The sequence below is a fragment of the Ambystoma mexicanum genome, chromosome 13 (genome assembly GCF_040938575.1).
Source record: "Ambystoma mexicanum isolate Mex_15411 chromosome 13, UKY_AmexF1_1, whole genome shotgun sequence".
Lineage (NCBI taxonomy): Eukaryota > Metazoa > Chordata > Amphibia > Caudata > Ambystomatidae > Ambystoma > Ambystoma mexicanum.
Window position 1 is genome coordinate 181,438,942 of NC_090938.1, and position 20,857 is coordinate 181,459,798.

Consider the following 20,857-nt stretch of genomic DNA (forward strand, 5'->3'; position numbering starts at 1 on the left):
ACCCCCCAGCATCCAGGGTCACCCTCCACCAGGCCCCCACTCATGTCTCCCACCACCCCCACCCCCCTGACACCATGGGCAGCCTCCACCAGGCCCCCACTCATGTCGACCACCACCCCCACCCCCCTGCCACCAGGGGCAGCCTCCACCAGGCCCCCACTCATGTCTCCCACCACCCCCACCCCCCAGCAGTGCAGGGGCAGCCTCCACCAGGCCCCCACTCATGTCTCCCACCACCCCCACCCCCCTGCCACCAGGGGCAGCCTCCACCAGGCCCCCACTCATGTCTCCCACCCCCTGGCAGTGCAGGGGCAGCCTCCACCAGGCCCCCACTCATGTCTCCCACCACCCCCACCCCTATGCCACCAGGGGCAGCCTCCACCAGGCCCCCACTCATGTCTCCCACCACCCCCACCCCCCAGCAGTGCAGGGCCAGCCTCCACCAGGCCCCCACTCATGTCTCCCACCACCCCCACCCCCTGCCACCAGGGGCAGCCTCCACCAGGCCCCCACTCATGTCCCCCTGCACCCCCAGCCCCCAGCATCCAGGGTCACCCTCCACCAGGCCCCCACTCATGTCTCCCACCACCCCCACCCCCCTGCCACCATGGGCATCCTCCACCAGGCCCCCACTCATGTCTCCCACCACCCCCACCCCCCAGCAGTGCAGGGGCAGCCTCCACCAGGCCCCCACTCATGTCTCCCACCACCCCCACCCCCCAGCCACCAGGGGCAGCCTCCACCAGGCCCCCACTCATGTCCCCCTGCAGCCCCACCCCCCTGCCACCATGGGCATCCTCCACCAGGCCCCCACTCATGTCTCCCACCACCCCCACCCCCCAGCAGTGCAGGGGCAGCCTCCACCAGGCCCCCACTCATGTCTCCCACCACCCCCACCCCCAGCCACCAGGGGCATCCCCCACCAGGTCCTCACAATCCCCATTCATGTGCGTAATGGACAGCCTCCACAGCCAAAAAGCCCTACCAAGTAACCCATTCACCCACATGGAAATGGAAATCACATGTTACACCCCCAATTTTCATGAAGCTAATGAACCCATGTCCGTCACACACAATGGTTGCAATTGAATGGGAAAACACACAACATGACATGCATGAAACCAATGAGATGATACCACATAGCGAAGTATGCAAACAAAATTGTATTTAAAAAAATAAAGAATGCTAAACAAAGAAAACAAACTACAATGTGAATGAGAAAAAAAAAACCTGCATGTCCGTATAAAAACACAAAACTGGAAATCATAATCCAAAAAATATTTGGCCAAAGTCAAAATTAAAAAAATCTCCATGCAATAAAGAACTATGTAAAAAACTACCAAGGGTCCATGAGCCCAACTGAACAAAGGAAACCTACTAAAAAACCTACCTAAAAATCAACTATATACAAAAAGTGGAGCAGTGTCCGTCGACTCCAAATCATAATAAGAAAGAAAGGAAACCTAAAACTAAAGAACTATATACAAAGGCGGCGGGCAAGTCCAGCGGCTCACTCCGTGGTGTCCCGGGCCAGGGCATCATCGAACTCTGTTCGATGTTCCGGAGGCGGTCCAGTTCCATGGCCCCGAGGGTCCGCAGGGACGACGCCGTGTCCTCCTCCAACCCCCTGCGGATTGCCTCGAGGCACTCGGCCCGCCTCAGGGCCCTCCGCATGGAGTTCTCCGCCCTGACCATTGTGAGCCGCGCCTCTTCCGCCCGCCGCCGCTCCGCACCTATGGCGTGGCCCAACCGCTGCCACACGGAAGACACTCTCTGTCCTGGGTCCCCCTGCCCTCCGGCCGATGCCTGCCCCTCCGATGTCGAAATCCCCGAGCCTTCATGTCTCTCACCATGTTGCTGCTGCTGCTGCTCTGCCTCTGCCCGTGCACTGCCTCCTGCTGCCTGCACATCCTCCGCCGGCTGGGGTGCACTTCTTGATGTGGCCACCCCTGCTGGACCTCCGACTCCCGACTGTGGCAGGGATGCCTCCTCCACCAGCCTGGCCGCACCGTCAGAGGCAGCTCCACAGGGCACCCAGGTGACTGATGGGTGGGAAGATGGCACAGAGGACGACTGGCGCGTAGGGGGTCCAGTTGAGGAGGGGGTCGGAGCAAGCCCCATCAGACGGAGGAATCCGGCCTGGGTGACCTGTCCCAGCAGGCTGACGTGGTCAACGAGCCATTCGAGATGAATGAAAAGACTGCAGGTCACCTCGCATGGCCCGTTGACGCAACGCCACACCAGCCAGGACAGGCTCAACCCGGACCTGGATGGCCATGTCCGCAGGCAGAGGAAGGCCAGTTGACGTCAGCTCATCCCCTGCCTGAAAACGGGTCTGGACGTAGGCATCCCTGCTGGTGCAAGATGATGCAGGGGCAGGATCGGGGACAGGATTGCACACAGGCACCTCCGCGGCCGCCTGTGCTGCCTCCTTTCCCTGGTCCTGCACTGCACCACTAGCACCAGTGGGACCCCCACCTCCAGACCCCGTCTCTGCTGCTTGCACGGACCCCTCCTCCACCAAACCCCCCACCAACCTGGAATACTCCGTGCCATCTTCCCCTGTTGGGCCCTCTGGGGTCCCAGCTGCCCCTTCTGCTGCCGAGGAGTCCAACTGCAACCTCCGCCTCTTGGACCTCCTCCCGGCAGCTGCGGCCTGGGACGCGGCACCGGACTCCTCACTCCCCGACGAGATGACAACACGGGAGGGGAGCCGGGCCTTGCGTCTCCAGCTGGCGGTCGGATCCCCGCCGCTGTGCTCCACAGCACCTTCTCCGCCCTCTTCATCAGTTGACGCTGCAGACAGGGAGAAACAAAACACAGGCATCAGGGCACTGTACAATGGACACATACACGCATTACAGTTGCACATGAGTGGCATTGGCAAACCTCAGACATGTCATCACAATCCCCAACACACATGTCATTGCAACTGGCACACATGAGCCATACCACAGCCATATCGCAACTGCCACCACCATCCATACACATACAACAGCATCAGCAGCCAAAGGGGAGCCAGACATCACATGCAACACAGGAAGTGCACCACACATGTACACACACCACCACACTTGCATGCATGTCTTCACCTCTGCCAAGTGTCGCACTGTTCAGACGGGCATCCATGTCACATCTGCCAATCAGGCTTCCACATACCGCTGTCACATGCATCCATGTTGCATCACTGTTGCACCCTTGACAAATACACACACATGCACATGTACACAGTGCTCATACATGCAGCCGAAAACAACATACATGCCTGACATCACGGACATGTCTACTTACTTACACATTCATCCAAACATGTGTGCACGCACAACTGCATTTGCCATGCAAGCCCACACACACAAGCACCATCCATGTCTCACACATTACAGCCCTCGCATGTGTCAGCCCCGCGGCCCTGTACACCCCCACCCATACTCGACCCCCATACAAACAGATGTGCAACCGGCACAATGCCGAATGATCACCACACGCACTGCTCACAATCAGGATGCATGTACACTCACCGCTCGACTCCAGACGGGTCTGTTTCTCTAGGACCTGGAGCGCTGGGGATATGCGTTCCAGGACCCCCATCTGTATTTCCGACAAGTGGCCCCGGCGCCCCTTGGCATCCGCTGCCTTCAAGAGGCGCCGGGCCTTGTTCAGGGTCCTGGACCTGAAGTCCTCCCAGCGCTTCCTGACATGTTGTAAGTCCCGGACTGCCACCCCCTCCGCGTTGATGGCAGTCACGATGTCAGTCCAGATCCGAGTCCGTCCTTCCTTGTCAGCGCAGGAACATCCAAAGAGGGCATCCTACTGCCCCAGGACACCAACTTCGGTGGCACTGAAGCTGGTGCCCCTCTGCCTCTCTGGCCGGGGGTTGTCAGTGGTCACAGATGGTGTATGCCCCGACATGACAACCCCAGAGGCAGGAGTGGGTGGGCAACTGGGTCCTGGGGCTGGGCTGTGGAGCGATGGAATTCCAGTCGGGAGTCTTCGGTTCCAGAAGGGGTGGTCACAGCAACAGCACCCCTGGCTGATGTGCAGGCAGCAAATGGCAGTGCACGTGGGCAGCAGGCAGTCAGGCAGCAGCAGATGGCAGGTGGGAGCGTGCTCGGGGCTCTGGGGGGCAGTAGTTTGGCCTTCTGGGCAGGAGCGTGGTCTTCCGTGTGCTTACGCGTGGCCAGCTTGGTACGGAGTGATTTGGCACGTGAAAATCCTGCACGTCAGCGTGAAAACCGAGGAAAGGCCCTTAGCGCGTAAGCGCGTCAGCACGCATATGCGAATCTGTTGGACCAAAGGCCCTCAGTGCGTAAGCCCGTCTGTGACGTGACCCGCACGGGTGTTTCCCACACAGCACGTGATGACAGAGCACACGTGGAAAGACTGCACGTCAGAGTCTCATCGCGTGTAATTGGACAGCACGTCAGAGTCTCATCGCGTGTAATTGGACAAAAGTGCGCGTACACGCGATTGGCCTATGTACGTGTATATCAGGTGTGCGCGGACACTTACACACGCAAGTACGTCAGCGCACCTGTATCCCGGTGTGCGCGGCAATTTCCACACGCTATTGGACTGGGTACTGGATTTCAGGGGTGCGCGGGTCACACGCTCGCCTACAACACACGCAACGCATTAATTTGCGCGCTAACAAAATAACTAGCTCAGACCCAGGATGAACATACTGTTCCTAGCAGCAGTGGGCGTGGCCTACCAAAGGAGGAGGATAGTCAGGGCCAGAATATTCACACCCAGAACCAGCCTTTTCGGGATGCCTGATGACTAGGTGCATGGGAGGTACAGGTTTCCACCACACATCATACTGGACCTGGTGAGTGAGTGGGAGGACGACCTCACATCACCCACCCTGTGCTCCCAAGCACTCAGCCCCCTGGAGAAGGTCCTCAATGTACTGCACTTCTTAGCCACTGGATCATTTCAGCGGACAAGTGCCATTGTGGGTGGTGTATCACAGGCCACCCAGTCACGCTGCCTACACCAGGTCTTGAACATCATCACTGCACGCCCATCAGTCCGAAGGCACATATACCTGCCCAGAACCCCTGCAGAAAGGCATGCTGCCCCCCTGGATTTTTACGCTGTGGCACGATTCCCCAAAGTGCTAGGTGCCATCGACTGCACCCATGTGGCTCTACGTCCCCCCAGGGCATCTGAGCACATCTATAGGGACCGCAAGCACTGGCATTCCATCAACGTGCAGGTAGTATGTAATGCCAAGGGAATCATCACCTCAGTATATGCCAACTATCCTGGGTCAACCCACGACAGCTTCATTTACCGAATGTCCACCCTAAGCCAGGACCTAGAAGCTGGCCGGCATGGCGATACATGGCTGCTTGGTGAGTATGAATGCCACTGCACATGCATGCATGTCAGATACTGAGCAAGGTCACAACCCCACCAATGATACCAATCACCACCTCCACAGGGGACAGTGCCTACCCTCTCAGCCCCCACATGATGACGCCAATTCGGAACCCCACCACGCCACCCCAGGTAAGATATAACACAGCCCACATTACAACCCGGGGCATAGTGGAGCGCACATTCGGAGTGCTGAAGTCACGCTTTCTCTCCCTTGACCGTTCTGGCGGGCAGCTGTTGTACGCTCCCCCAGTAGTGTGCAGGATCATAGTGGCAGCATGTGCCCTGCACAACGTTGCAACACGGCGGGGCCTGGCCGTGGACATGGTGGTGCCCCCCCCAACCACATGCACAGCTGCTGCGCATGGGAGGTGAAAGGGCACGGGGGGAGGCAGCCCGTACACAGCTAGTGGCTAATTACTTCACATAGAAATCACACCCCTGTGGAGTGCACACTGCCCTGGCACATTCCATCTGACAATTAATGATGACTCAACCTGACACTGATCCTGAATGTCTGGAGAAAGAACCGTGAAAACCATATCAGCCTGAGATTGTTCACCTGGAAGTGTCACAATGTGTGCATCCCTACCCACACTGACACCACCAATGCAGTTTTGTGAAGTTACACATTCAAGCAGCTAAAATGAATACCCACTTGCAAAATGCAACAAGAGGACAGTGCCATGTCAGCCAACCCAACCCCAGCACCGCCACACGACACACCGTGCCATGTCATGCTATTTGCAGGTAAACAAAGTAATCCCCACAACATGACACTAGTGTCACAATGTACAGTGTCCCTATTAGAAACTTGCAACACCTGAAATGCTCACAGTAATGCCGGACCAGCAACAAACTTGAGCACGTACTACCATTAACATGACATCACTAATGTTTAATATTAGTAGTCTCACCACCTGGAAATGCCTGCACTCCCACCACTACCAACTGTGCAGTGTTGGCGCCTGTAGAGTTGTAGGTGCACTGCTGCCAACATGGACCACATCTCCAGACTAGAGGTCCTTGTGTAGACATGAGGAAGGGACCTGCAAATTGGGAGGTAGACACAGAAGATGAGTTACACATCAATGCAACATGCAGTGTACAACACAACAGCAATATGCACTAGGAATGTATACACAGTATTGACTACAGACTGCCCACACAGCTCATGGGAGTCCAACGTCACTGTGTAATTCACTGTCACTTGGGCACACCCTTTGCAAGCCCATGGAAACGGGAAGCAGGAGGGGTGTGTGTGACTCAAACCCAAGCATCTGAACCAAATACATTACAAGCCTGCATGTGCCCAGCCACAATGCAGCATATGCCCACAGGAACCACGGAAGCCAACAAATCGTCCCAAAAAAATTGGGAATAAAAGAAATAAAAATAAAAACAAAAATAAAAATAAAAAAAAATAAAAAATGGCCATTGAAGAGCCCGGGGGGGGTTGGGGAGGCCACCCAGGAGGTCCGAGGACAGGATGCACACCAAAACCCACCTGCATGGATCCTGGGAAAAAAAAAACACCTCCATGGGCTCATGGCCCACATGGCTACCCTATTGTGGGAGTATCACTGCTGTCGCTATTATCACCCTGTGCAGCTGCATCCGGAGGTGGTTGCACTATGGGAGGCAGCCCACGCAAGGCCCTATTCTGCTCCTCCATGGCTGCAAGCATGCGGGTGTGGTAGGTCTGGTTCTGGAGGATGAGTGTGCGGAGGTCCCCATGCAACAACTCACGGGATGCCCGGGCCTCCGCCCTCGTTGCCTGCATCTCAGCTGAGAGCGTCCGGGTGAGACGCTCCAGCTGCTGTTCTGTCCTTTGGTGTGTAGAAGCCTCAAGCTCAACAAGAGTCGTCCTGAGGTGAAGGAGCTCCTGCCTCAGTGCTTCCCTGTGGCCCTGGGACTCAATGGAGATGGCCTCCTGCAGAGTCGCCAGTGCCGCCCGCCTGTCCCTGTTGGACCCCAACATGTCCTCCCTGTGTGACTGGCAGATGGAGTCGGTTGCCTGCTCTAGTCGCTCCATCAGCCTTTCAGGGGGGACAATGGAAGTGGCCACCCTATCCATGGCCTGAGCCATCATCTCGGATGATGCTGCCTGTTGGGTTGCCATACCGTAAATGGATTGCTCCCATGCAGTATTGCCAGGTGGCGTACGGCCACCACGTCGGTGGCACCACACCTGTCTGGGGCAAGGCGAACTGCGCCTTGCTGTGCCGGCACTGCCTGAGGCTGCAGGACTGCATTCCCCCTCTGATCTGCTGGCCAAGGAACAGGATCAGATGTCACGGAGTGTGACCCTGCATCCGTAACCACCAAAGGCGTAGCTGCCAACACTGACATCCCCATTGAGGGTTCTGACCCTGGTGCAGGTGGGTGAGACAGAACAGAATCCCTCCCTGGAACACTCACCTGTGACGGCACGTAGGTCTCATCCGAATCAACACCTGAGTACAGCTCGGGGGAGGTGCAGCCAGAGACACCCCTTGAGAGCAGGACCTGCAGCACTTGTGGGTTCTCACCCACCACCACTCCACGTCCCTCACTGGTGGTTGGTTGGCCCTCGGACCCCTCCTGGGTCTGCACCATCTCCACAACCCCAGCAGTATCAGGTGCGTCTTCCCCTGCAAAGACATAAAAACAAAGAAATGGAAACAGGCATTAGCACCATGGCACACAATGAGGTCTGAGAAGCAAGAGAACCAGTACTTGTTTGACACATGTCCCACATGACTAAAACCCTCCCATGCATGCACCCTCACTGCGTATGAAGGGCAGGCAAATGGCACACACTGATGACACCAAGATTGAAGATTAACACATTTTCTGCATGCTGCCTGGCAGTGGCATCACACATTGGCCTGTTTTTGGCAGGTGAAACACACATGCCATCACACAGATGGCATGTACCATTGCTATTGAGTGAAGATGGAGAGGAGGGCAGCACCTATTCATTCTGTCCAGTTCCCGCATGTAATAGCTTTTCTAATTCAAACAGGTCAGATTCTTCACCTGGAGCAGCCAGTCCGAAATGGTGCAATTGCACAGGGACATGTTTGAACAAATGATATCCAGGTAACAAAGTCACTCCACTTTACCATAGCCATGTCAGACATGTGACTAGAGGACTGCGACATGCCTAGTAAAAGTGGTGGAATGCAAAAAATCTGACTAAATGAACAGTGGAAAATTTAGCAACAATGTTGTGGCAAGGTGACACTTCAAGGGCAACTGGCGTGCAGTTGGGCTAGATGTCTACTGTTGGCAGAAGGGGTACTGCTATGGCCAAATGCAGCTGCGCAGGATGTATTGCATGAAGCACATGGCTGACCCATACGACTCAGGCGCACACACTCTCACCTGTCACACAAACAGAAGCCCTCACACACACCATGCACATGGATGACACACACATGCATGTGCACTCACCGGACAATGCCTCATAATCAGCCAAATCTCCAACGCCTTGGATCTGTTCCTCCGTGACGTAGGTCCCAGCGACTGACTCATGTGGAGTGAGTTCCATGTCTACTACTGGAGACCCACCTCCAGTCACTAGAGTTGCGGCATGACTTGAGGCCAGCTTACTCTTTGCCCTGCGCTTTAGGTCATTCCAGCGCTTATAGCAATCATTGGCTGTGCGCCTCACGATTCCAAGGGCACTTACGATGTCCGCAACGGTCTGCCAGTGTGCCTGGCGTTGTGCAGGTGTGGTCTTGGATCCTGCAACAATGACCATCTCGTTGTCATGTGCGGACACATACTCGACAAGTGCATTCAGTTCGTCATCCGTGAAGCCGGGCTTCCTGGACGGGCCGGACTGTGTAGCCGTGTCTGGGGCATCAGCCTGTGCCGGGCGAGCACTCTTCCTCTTCCGCTTGGAAGGTGGTGGTGATCCTGAGTGTCCTGTGCCGCTCTGGACACTAGGGGCAGGAGCCCTGGTGGACTCTGTATCAGGAGTGTGGGATTGCACACTCAGCATGGGAGTTGGTGCAGGCATTGGCTCTAGTGTGGTGGTGTCAGGGGGAATATCAGCAGCATGGACTAGGACCGACACTGTCCGGGCTGGGTGTGTGAGGGCTGGGGTGGATGGAGCCGCAGCTGCCCCTGCAGCCTCTCCGCCCTGCCTACTTGGTGCAGCAGATGACCTTGCTGCCCCAGATGCACGTGGCATGGTGACATCAACGTGCACCAGCGCACGTGTCATAGGCCTGCTGACCTGGAAGTCAGCCATGGAGTCAGCCAGGTCGGGTGCCACAATGGGCTGGTCCAACAAGGGCTGAGCATGGATGGTGTCAGCCACATCAGCCTCAACGGGGGGGGGGGATTATGGGTGCCCTTGACTGGTCCTCCACACATGGGGGGACAGGCTCACCCTGCAAGTAACGACCACGTCCCCTACCGGATCCACCACGGCCACCACTTGTGGCTCTTCCACCTTTGCCACCCTTACGGAATCCTCGCCTCCCAGCCATGGCACTGATGTTAATGTGCGTATGGGAGTGGCTGTAAAATATTGTCCTGGGCAATTGGGGGTCAAAGGGGTTGGGTACCAGATGGTAATTGTTCCCTAGTGCTCTTGCAAGGCTGATTGTAACCCCTGGGGAAAGATGACGGGTCACGCTACGCACAGGAGCCCCAAAAAAGGGATATGACGTGCACGCAACCCCTCCTAGACCACGTGTGCAGAAAGAAAAACCTGCACTACGCTGTGGAACCCAGTAACACAAGAATGAACGTATGCGTGTCACACGCAGCCTAGAATGACCTCTGAAGGGGTAGGCTACACACGGGGCAAGCACAGATGTTAGATACGTGCGTGACTCACCGTCTGCCAGGTAAAAGAGCGTGAAAAAGGAGCGCGTTTGGTTGGCAACACCCCCGCCAAAAGAAGATTTGTACGCTGTCTGAGGAGACAGGACAACAGTAGAAGGGAACACTGTTTGAGGGAACAGGCCCAGGTAAACCAGTAAAAGAGAAAAAAGAGAAAAATCTGTCAGAGGTAACAGGGAATACGAACTTGAAACTCCGTGAAGTAAATCGCGTGTGAACCGACAAGAAGTACAGAATTCACCCACTCGCTCTCCACGAAAAACACGTACAAGGAAATGGTGTTCTACGCGTACCTTTTATACAGGCCCACACGTCCAGCGTCACTTACGCGGCGTCTACGCGCTAGGGCCATTTCCACCAATTACACGCTTTGTCACTTATGCGTGTAGGGCCATTTCCACCAATTACACGCTTTGTGACTTATGCGTGTACGGCCATTTCCACCAATTACATGCTTTGTCACTTCTGCGTGTACGGCCATTTCCACCAATCACACGCGATGACACTCTGACGTGCAGTCTTTCCACATGTGCTCTGTCATCACGTGCTGTGTGGGAAACACCCGTGCGGGTCACGTCACAGACGCGCTTACGCGCTGAGGGCCTTTGGTCCAATAGAATCGCGTATGCGTGCTGACGCGCTTACGTGCTAAGGGCCTTTCCTGGTTTTCACGCTGACGTGCAGGATTTTCATGTGCCAAATCACTCCGTACCAAGCTGGCCACGCGTAAGCACACGGAAGACCACGCTCCTGCCCAGAAGGCCAAACTACTGCCCCCCAGAGCCCCGAGCACGCTCCCACCTGCCATCTGCTGCTGCCTGACTGCCTGCTGCCCACGTGCACTGCCATTTGCTGCCTGCACATCAGCCAGGGGTGCTGTTGCTGTGACCACCCCTGCTGGAACCGAAGACTCCCGACTAGAATTCCATCGCTCCACAGCCCAGCCCCAGGACCCAGTTGCCCACCCACTCCTGCCTCTGGGGTTGTCATGTCGGGGCAAACACCATCTGTGACCACTGACAACCCCCGGCCAGAGAGGCAGAGGGGCACCAGCTTCAGTGCCACCGAAGTTGGTGTGCTGGTGGAGCAAGTCCTGGGGCAGTATAATGCCCTCTTCGGAAGTTCCCGCGCCGACAAGGAAGGACGGACTCAGATCTGGACTGACATTGTGACTGCCATCAACGCGGAGGGGGTGGCAGTCCGGGACTTACAACATGTCAGGAAGCGCTGGGAGGACTTCAGGTCCAGGACCCTGAACAAGGCCCGGCGCCTCTTGAAGGCAGCGGATGCCAAGGGGCGCCGGGGCCACTTGTCGGAAGAACAGATGGTGGTCCTGGAACGCATATCCCCAGCGCTCCACGTCCAGGTCCTAGAGAAGCAGACCCGTCTGGAGTCGAGCGGTGAGTGTACATGCATCCTGATTGTGAGCAGTGCGTGTGGTGATCATTCGGCATTGTGCCGGTTGCACATCTGTTTGTATGGGGTCGAGTATGGGTGGGGGTGTACAGGGGCGTGGGGCTGACACATGCGAGGGCTGTAATGTGTGAGACATGGATGGTGCTTGTGTGTGTGGGCTTGCATGGCAAATGCAGTTGTGCTTGCACACATGTTTGGATGAATGTGTATGTAAGTAGACATGTCCGTGATGTCAGACATGTATGTTGTTTTCTGCTGCATGTATGAGCACTGTGTACATGTGCATGTGTGTGTATTTGACAAGCGTGCAACAGTGATGCAACATGGATGCATGTGACAGCGGTATGTGGAAGCCTGATTGGCAGATGTGACATGGATGCCCGTCTGAACAGTGCGACACTTGGCAGAGGTGTAGACATGCATGCAAGTGTGGTGGTGTGTGTACATGTGTGGTGCACTTCCTGTGTTGCATGTGATGTCTGGCTCCCCTTTGGCTGCTTATGCTGTTGTATGTGTAGGGATGGTGGTGGCAGTTGCGATATGGCTGTGGTATGGCTCATGTGTGCCAGTTGCAATGACATGTGTGTTGGGGATTGTGATGACATGTCTGAGGTTTGCCAATGCCACTCATGTGCAACTGTCATGCGTGTATGTGTCCATTGTACAGTGCCCTGATGCCTGTGTTTTGTTTCTCCCTGTCTGCAGCGTCAACTGATGAAGAGGGCGGAGAAGGTGCCTGTGGAGCACAGCGGCGGGGATCCGACTGCCAGCCGGAGACGCAAGGCCCGGCTCCCCTCCCGTGTTGTCATCTCGTCGGGGAGTGAGGAGTCCGGTGCCGCGTACCAGGCCGCAGCTGCCGGGGGGAGGTCCAAGAGGCGGAGGTTGCAGTTGGACTCCTCGGCAGCAGAAGGGGCAGCTGGGACCCCACAGGGCCCAACAGGGGAAGATGGCACGGAGTCATCCAGGTTGGTGGGGGGTTTGGTGGAGGAGGGGGCCGCGCAAGCAGCAGAGACGGGGTCTGGAGGTGGGGATCCCACTGGTGCTAGTGGTGCAGTGCAGGACCAGGGACAGGAGGCAGCACAGGCGGCCACGGAGGTGCCTGTGTGCAATCCTGTCCCGATCCTGTCCCTGCATCATCTTGCACCAGCAGGGATGCCTACGTCCAGACCCGTTTTCAGGCAGGGGATGAGCTAACGTCAACTGGCCTTCCTCTGCCATCCAGGTCCGGGTTGAGCATGTCCTGGCTGGTGTGGCGTTGCGTCAACGGGCCATGCGAGGTGACCCGCAGTCTTTTCATGGAGAGACTGCACGTCATCTCGAATGGCTCGTTGACCACGTCAGCCTGCTGGGACAGGTCACCCAGGCCGGATTCCGCTGTCTGATGGGGCTTGCTCCGACCCCCTCCTCAACTGGACCCCCTACGCGCCAGTCGTCCTCTGTGCCATCTTCCCACCCATCAGTCACCTGGGTGCCCTGTGGAGCTGCCTCTGACGGTGCGGCCAGGCTGGTGGAGGAGGCATCCCTGCCACAGTCGGGAGTCGGAGGTCCAGCAGGGGTGGCCACATCAACAAGTGCACCCCAGCCGGCGGAGGATGTGCAGGCAGCAGGAGGCAGTGCACGGGCAGAGGCAGAGCAGCAGCAGCAGCAACATGGTGGGAGACATGAAGGCTCGGGGCTTTCGACAACGGAGGGGCAGGCATCGGCCGGAGGGCAGGGGGACCCAGGACAGAGAGTGTCTTCCGTGTGGCAGCGGTTGGGCCACGCCATAGGTGTGGAGCGGCGGCGGGCGGAAGAGGCGCGGCTCACAATGGTCAGGGCGGAGAACTCCATGCGGAGGGCCCTGAGGTGGGCCGAGTGCCTCGAGGCAATCCGCAGGGGGTTGGAGGAGGACACAGCGTCGTCCCTGCGGACCCTCGGGGCCATGGAACTGGACCGCCTCCGGGACATCGAACAGGAGTTCAATGATGCCCTGGCCCGGGACACCACGGAGTGAGCCGCTGGACTTGCCCGCCGCCTTTGTATATAGTTCTTTAGTTTTAGGTTTCCTTTCTTTCTTATTATGATTTGGAGTCGACGGACACTGCTCCACTTTTTGTATATAGTTGATTTTTAGGTAGGTTTTTTAGTAGGTTTCCTTTGTTCAGTTGGGCTCATGGACCCTTGGTATTTTTGTACATAGTTCTTTATTGCATGGAGATTTTTTTACATTTGACTTTGGACAACATTTTTTTGGATTTGGATTTCCAGTTTTGTGTTTTTATATGGACATGCAGCTTATTTTTTCTCATTCACATTGTAGTTTGTTTTCTTTCTTTAGCATTCTTTATTTTTTTCAATACAATTTTGTTTGCATACTTCACTGTGTGGTATCATCTCATTGGTTTCATGCATGTCATGTTGTGTGTTTTCCCATTCAATTGCAACCATTGTGTGTGACGGACATGGGTTCATTAGCTTCATGAACATTGGGGGTGTAACATGTGATTTCCATTTCCATGTGGGTGAATGGGTTACTTGGTAGGGCTTTTTGGCTGTGGATTCTGACCATTACGCACATGATTGGGGATTGTGAGGACCTGGTGGGGGCTGCCCATGGTGGCAGGAGGGTGGGGGTGGTGGGAGACATGAGTGGGGGCCTGGTGGAGGGTGACCCTGGATGCTGGGGGGTGGGGGTGGTGGGAGACATGAGTGGGGGCCTGGTGGAGGCTGCCCCTGCACTGCTGGGGGGTGGGGGTGGTGGGAGACATGAGTGGGGGCCTGGTGGAGGCTGCCCCTGGTGGCTGGGGGGTGGGGGTGGTGGGAGACATGAGTGGGGGCCTGGTGGAGGGTGACCCTGGATGCTGGGGGGTGGGGGTGGTGGGAGACATGAGTGGGGGCCTGGTGGAGGCTGCCCCTGCACTGCTGGGGGGTGGGGGTGGTGGGAGACATGACTGGGGGCCTGGTGGAGGGTGACCCTGGATGCTGGGGGGTGGGGGTGATGGGAGACATGAGTGGGGGCCTGGTGGAGGCTGCCCCTGCACTGCTGGGGGGTGGGGGTGGTGGGAGACATGAGTGGGGGCCTGGTGGAGGCTGCCCCTGGTGGCTGGGGGGTGGGGGTGGTGGGAGACATGAGTGGGGGCCTGGTGGAGGGTGACCCTGGATGCTGGGGGGTGGGGGTGGTGGGAGACATGAGTGGGGGCCTGGTGGAGGCTGCCCCTGGATGCTGGGGGGTGGGGGTGCAGGGGGACATGAGTGGGGGCCTGGTGGAGGCTGCCCCTGCACTGCCGGGGGGTGGGGGTGGTGGGAGACATGAGTGGGGGCCTGGTGGAGGGTGACCCTGGATGCTGGGGGGTGGGGGTGGAGGGGGACATGAGTGGGGGCCTGGTGGAGGATGCCCCTGCACTGCCGGGGGGTGGGGGTGGTGGGAGACATGAGTGGGGGCCTGGTGGAGGGTGACCCTGGATGCTGGGGGGTGGGGGTGCAGGGGGACATGAGTGGGGGCCTGTTGGAGGCTGCCCCTGCACTGCCGGGGGGTGGGGGTGGTGGGAGACATGAGTGGGGGCCTGTTGGAGGCTGCCCCTGGTGGCTGGGGGGTGGGGGTGGTGGGAGACATGAGTGGGGGCCTGGTGGAGGGAGACCCTGGATGCTGAGGGGTGGGGGTGGTGGGAGACATAAGTGGGGGCGTGGTGGAGGCTGCCCCTGGTGGCTGGGGGGTGGGGGTGGTGGGAGACATGAGTGGGGGCCTGGTGGATGGTGACCCTGGATGCTGGGGGGTGGGGGTGCAGGGGGACATGAGTGGGGGCCTGGTGGAGGCTGACCCTGGATGCTGGGGGGTGGGGGTGCAGGGGGACATGAGTGGGGGCCTGGTGGAGGCTGACCCTGGATGCTGGGGGGTGGGGGTGCAGGGGGACATGAGTGGGGACCTTGTGGAGGCTGCCCCTGCACTGCCGGGGGGTGGGGGTGGTGGGAGACATGAGTGGGGGCCTGGTGGAGGCTGCCCCTGCAATGCCGGGGGGTGGGGGTGGTGGGAGACATGAGTGGGAGCCTGGTGGAGGCTGCCCCTGGTGGCTGAGGGGTGGGGGTGGTGGGAGACATGAGTGGGGGCCTGGTGGAGGGTGACCCTGGATGCTGGGGGGTGGGGGTGGTGGGAGACATGAGTGGGGGCCTGGTGGAGGCTGCCCCTGCACTGCTGGGGGGTGGGGGTGGTGGGAGACATGAGTGGGGGCCTGGTGGAGGCTGCCCCTGGTGGCTGGGGGGTGGGGGTGGTGGGAGACATGAGTGGGGGCCTGGTGGAGGGTGACTCTGGATGCTGGGGGGTGGGGGTGGTGGGAGACATGAGTGGGGGCCTGGTGGAGGCTGCCCCTGCACTGCTGGGGGGTGGGGGTGGTGGGAGACATGAGTGGGGGCCTGGTGGAGGGTGACCCTGGATGCTGGGGGGTGGGGGTGCAGGGGGACATGAGTGGGGGCCTGGTGGAGGCTGCCCCTGCACTGCTGGGGGTTGGGGGTGGTGGGTGACATGAGTGGGGGCCTGGTGGAGGCTGCCCCTGCACTGCTGGGGGGTGGGGGTGGTGGGAGACATGCATTGTTGATCAGTAGTGCAAGGTGACATGTGGGTTGGCTGGGGGGCATGCCCATGGTGGATGAGCTGCCTGCGGGACATGGGCAGGTGTGCAGGGTAGTCCCCCGTGGTGTGGGCTGCCTGCAGGGGCCGTGGAGGTTGTGGAGCGTACACCTGGGAGGACCCACACGGCCAATTCACGTGTAGTACTCCCCAGAACCCCTGAAATACACATTCTCTGCTGGTATCGCGTGTGGAACTTCCTGCGCACCCCTGAAATACACGTACCCTGCACGCACTGGGCCAATCGCGTGTGTAACTTCCCGCGCACCCCTGAAATACACGTACCCTGCTCGCACTGGGCCAATCGCGTGTGTAACTTCCCGCGCACCCCTGAAATACATGTACCCTGCTCGCACTGGGACAATCGCGTGTGCAACTTCCCGCGCACCCCTGAAATACACATACCTTTCTGAAATCGCGTGTGGAACTTGCCGCGCACCCCTGAAATACACGTACCCTGCTGAAATCGCGTATGCAACTTCCCGCGCACCCCTGAAATACACGTACCCTGCTCGCACTGGGACAATCACGTGTGCAACTTCCCGCGCACCCCTGAAATACACATACCTTGCTGAAATCGCGTGTGGAACTTCCCGCGCACCCCTGAAATACACGTACCCTGCTGAAATCGCGTATGCAACTTCCCGCGCACCCTTGAAATACACGTACCCTGCTGAAATCGCGTATGCAACTTCCCGCGCACCCCTGAAATACACGTACCCTGCTCGCACTGGGACAATCGCGTGTGCAACTTCCCGCGCACCCCTGAAATACACATACCTTGCTGAAATCGCGTGTGGAACTTCCCGCGCACCCCTGAAATACACGTACCCTGCTGAAATCGCGTATGCAACTTCCCGCGCACCCTTGAAATACACGTACCCTGCTGAAATCGCTTATGCAACTTCCCGCGCACCCCTGAAATACACGTACCCTGCTCGCACTGGGACAATCGCGTGTGCAACTTCCCGCGCACCCCTGAAATACACATACCTTGCTGAAATCGCGTGTGGAACTTCCCGCGCACCCCTGAAATACACGTACCCTGCTGAAATCGCGTATGCAACTTCCCGCGCACCCCTGAAATACACGTACCCTGCTCGCACTGGGACAATCGCGTGTGCAACTTCCCGCGCACCCCTGAAATACACGTACCCTGCTCGCACTGGGACTATCGCGTGTGGAACTTCCCGCGCACCCCTGAAATACACGTACCCTGCTCGCACTGGGCCAATCGCGTGTGTAACTTCCCGCGCACCTCTGAAATACATGTACCCTGCTCGCACTGGGACAATCGCGTGTGCAACTTCCCGCGCACACCTGAAATACACGTACCCTGCTGAAATCGCGTATGCAACTTTCCGCGCACCCCTGAAATACACGTTCCCCGCTTGGCGTTTGCTGTTTGGCAGCCCGGTGAACTGGTCCAGGGTTTGCGCAGCCCTTTGCGATGATTTAGCGATTTTGATGGCTTTTCCTTGCGCGAGGGCGTTCTTGGGGGCGTTACTGGCGCTGCTGCAGGGTCGCTGCGATTCTCTGCGCCACGGCTGGTTTGGGAGCCTGAAATCCATGAATACGCTGTGCGCAGAAATCGGTTTTAGCGCACGTGCCTGGCGCAGACAATCGCACGCGGACACTCTGCGCCTGCCGCTTGCGACACTTTTCTGCGAAATTCTATGAATTACCCTCATTGAGTTTACCGGATTCAGAGATCAAGGATGTTTTGCTGATTTTTCTAGACACCGAAATGGCCTTTGATAGGGTAAACTGATGATTCTTAAATTACACACTATCAAAATTGGGCTTTGGGCCTTTGTTTCTTAAAGCTATTAAAGTGCTACAAACTGACATAATGGCTAAGGTGAGGGTGAATGAGGGATTTTCGGGATAATTCAAATTGTTTAGGGGTACACGACAAGGCTGTCCCTTGTCTCCCTTATTGTGTAATCTAGTGTTAGAGCCTTTGTTAGCATACATTTGACAACATGGGGGAGTTAGGGGTTTGTGTGTGGGGGATGGAGAAGTTAAGGCATTGGCCTATGCGGATGATGTGGTGGTTATTCTATTGAAAAGTATTCTTGAAGAAGTAGGAAAGTTATCAGCCTACCCGATCAATTGGGAAAGAACGGTAGTATTACCAATAAGAAACTCACTGGGGTGTGAGCAATTGTTTGGTTGGAACTGTAAATGGGAAAATGTATGCGTAAAATACTTGGGTATCCACATTGTTCACGACATAAACCAGATAGTCACTTATAATGTAGATAGAATCATAGAGGTCCTCCAAAAGGATATTAGGAAGTGGGGGCATTTCACTTTAACCATTTGGGCTAAGATTAATGGAATTCAAATGCTTCTACTTCAAAGTTCTTGTATGTTATCCAATCATTGGCCCTACTCTTCACAAAGAATGCTCTTAAACGTATAGATAGGCTGTTTCAGGATTCTCTATGGGATGTAGGGAAATGAGCCAAAATTCCTCGATACATTATGGTCCAAAACATTAAAGATGGAGGTTTTGGGTACCCGATACTTAAGAATTATAGCAATGGCTTTTTGTTGAAAAAGGTATCTAGCTATTCTAGTGGGGATCGGAACCAGGCGCCGTGGTGGGTACAGATTGAAATGCAGAGGTTTTCGCCATATCACATTAAGTGTCTGTGTTCATTTGGAAAACTACCTGGGAAGGTGCAGAGTTTAAAAACAGTGTTGGCGACATAGGATGCATTGGCGTCATTGATAATAGGAAGTGGGCAAGGATTATTTATCTATAAAGAGGCCTCTCTCTGGCATAATCCAGGTCTACAGATCAACAATAAGATATTGAATAGGAGGAGTTGGATAAGTAGAGGCATCTTAAAGGTTGTGATGTTTGGAGTGATGAAGGATTGGTACCATTTGAGAGACTAGTAGAGAAATTTGGTCTACAAAATAGGGAGTTAAGAAGATAAAGTGAATTGGTAGAATGAATCTCTGAAAGGAGGCAGATGATGGATGCACCACTCTTGCAGAAACCGGAGGTCTTTAAAGTATTGACCTGTGGGTCATAGAAAGTGTCAGGTATTTTGAAAATTATGCAATCTGATGTGCAATGGTTAGATTCATGGGAGAAATTGCGGCTGTCGTGGTTGGAGGAGTTGGGTAGAGAACTAACAAAAGATGAGTGGGAAAAGGTGTGGAGAGTCCCGGTCAGTGCTAAGGCAGATTTGCAACTATGTTATATTCATCAGAGCATATTGGGTAGAATCTATTGTATGTATGCTTTGGTGATGGTTCATAGTGACTGTTGTTGGGGTTCTGGGAAGGAGAGGGGTAGCTTGATTCATATGTTGTGGAGCTGTGAAAGGGTGACAAAGTTTTGGAGAGATGTTGTTGATAGGATCGAAAAGGTTTGGAGCATCACTTACCCATGCAATCCCTTAGCAATCATTCTGCAATTACCAAGAAGTGGTCACAAACCTTTGTTGGGTAACATTGTGTTGGAATGCCAAAGTTTTGCTGGTGGCTACTAAATAGATATCAAAGGTCTGGAAGACAAGGAAGAAACCGACAGTAGAGGGATGGATTTTAGATGTGCAAGTTCTATCTAGGTATGAGAAGACTATGTGTTATAAACAACACAAAGAAGCATTTTATGATGAACAGTGGGGAAATGTCATTGAACTTTATGGATGAACTTGGATTGAACTGTGAAATGGAGTGGGTTTGTTTTCAAGACTAATGGATGTGTTGGGGTCGGAGGGTGGTTGTGTTTGTTATGTTTTCTTGTTTTGTGTTGTCTTTCATGTTTTTGAATGTCAGGTCATTGCTCATGGTTATGTTTTAAAATATGTCGGGGTCATGATCTAGATTGTAGGGCTACTGTTCACTGTTTTCTTTGATTGTGGTTTAAGTTATGATGTTGATCAGAGAGGCACAGCTTCACCTCACTGATGAGGCCCAACAAGGCTGAAACACTTGTATAGGGGTTGCTGTTGGTACTCTTGTTCAGAGAAGATTTGCCATAGCATTTCGGTGCTGGACTGCCCATGTGGCCGGGACAAAGACTGATATGCAAATGGATATTTCCCATCTGTGAAAGGTGCAGTGAGCAAAAAGTGTGTGCTGCAAACTCTCATCTCAGAATAGGTTATCATGCCATGTTCTTTCTGGAGAGGAGCGCCTGCTAGCTTTTTTGAAACATTTGCAAGGAACTTGTGGTTGGTCACCATGAGTTACCTGGGGGCAACCGGACATGGACTCTCTGCTCACTGTGCTCAGAGAGGCACAGCTTCACCTCACTGATGAGGCGCAACAAGGCTGAAACACGTGTATGTGGTTGCTGTTGGTACTGTTGTTCAGAGAGGAATTGCCATAGCATTTCGGTGCTGGACTGCCCATGTGGGTGGGAGATAAAGACTGATATGAAAATGGTTATTTCCCATCTGTGAAAAGTACAGTGAACAAAAAGCGTGTGCTGCAAACTCTCATCTCAGAACAGGTTATCATGCCATGTTCTTTCTGGAGAGGAGCGCCTGTTACCTTTTTTGAAATGATGTTGATTATAGCCTAATGGCCTAGTTACATTTGCTATTGTATTTGATATTTTTGTTGAAAATAAGAAATAAAGAGTTTTTA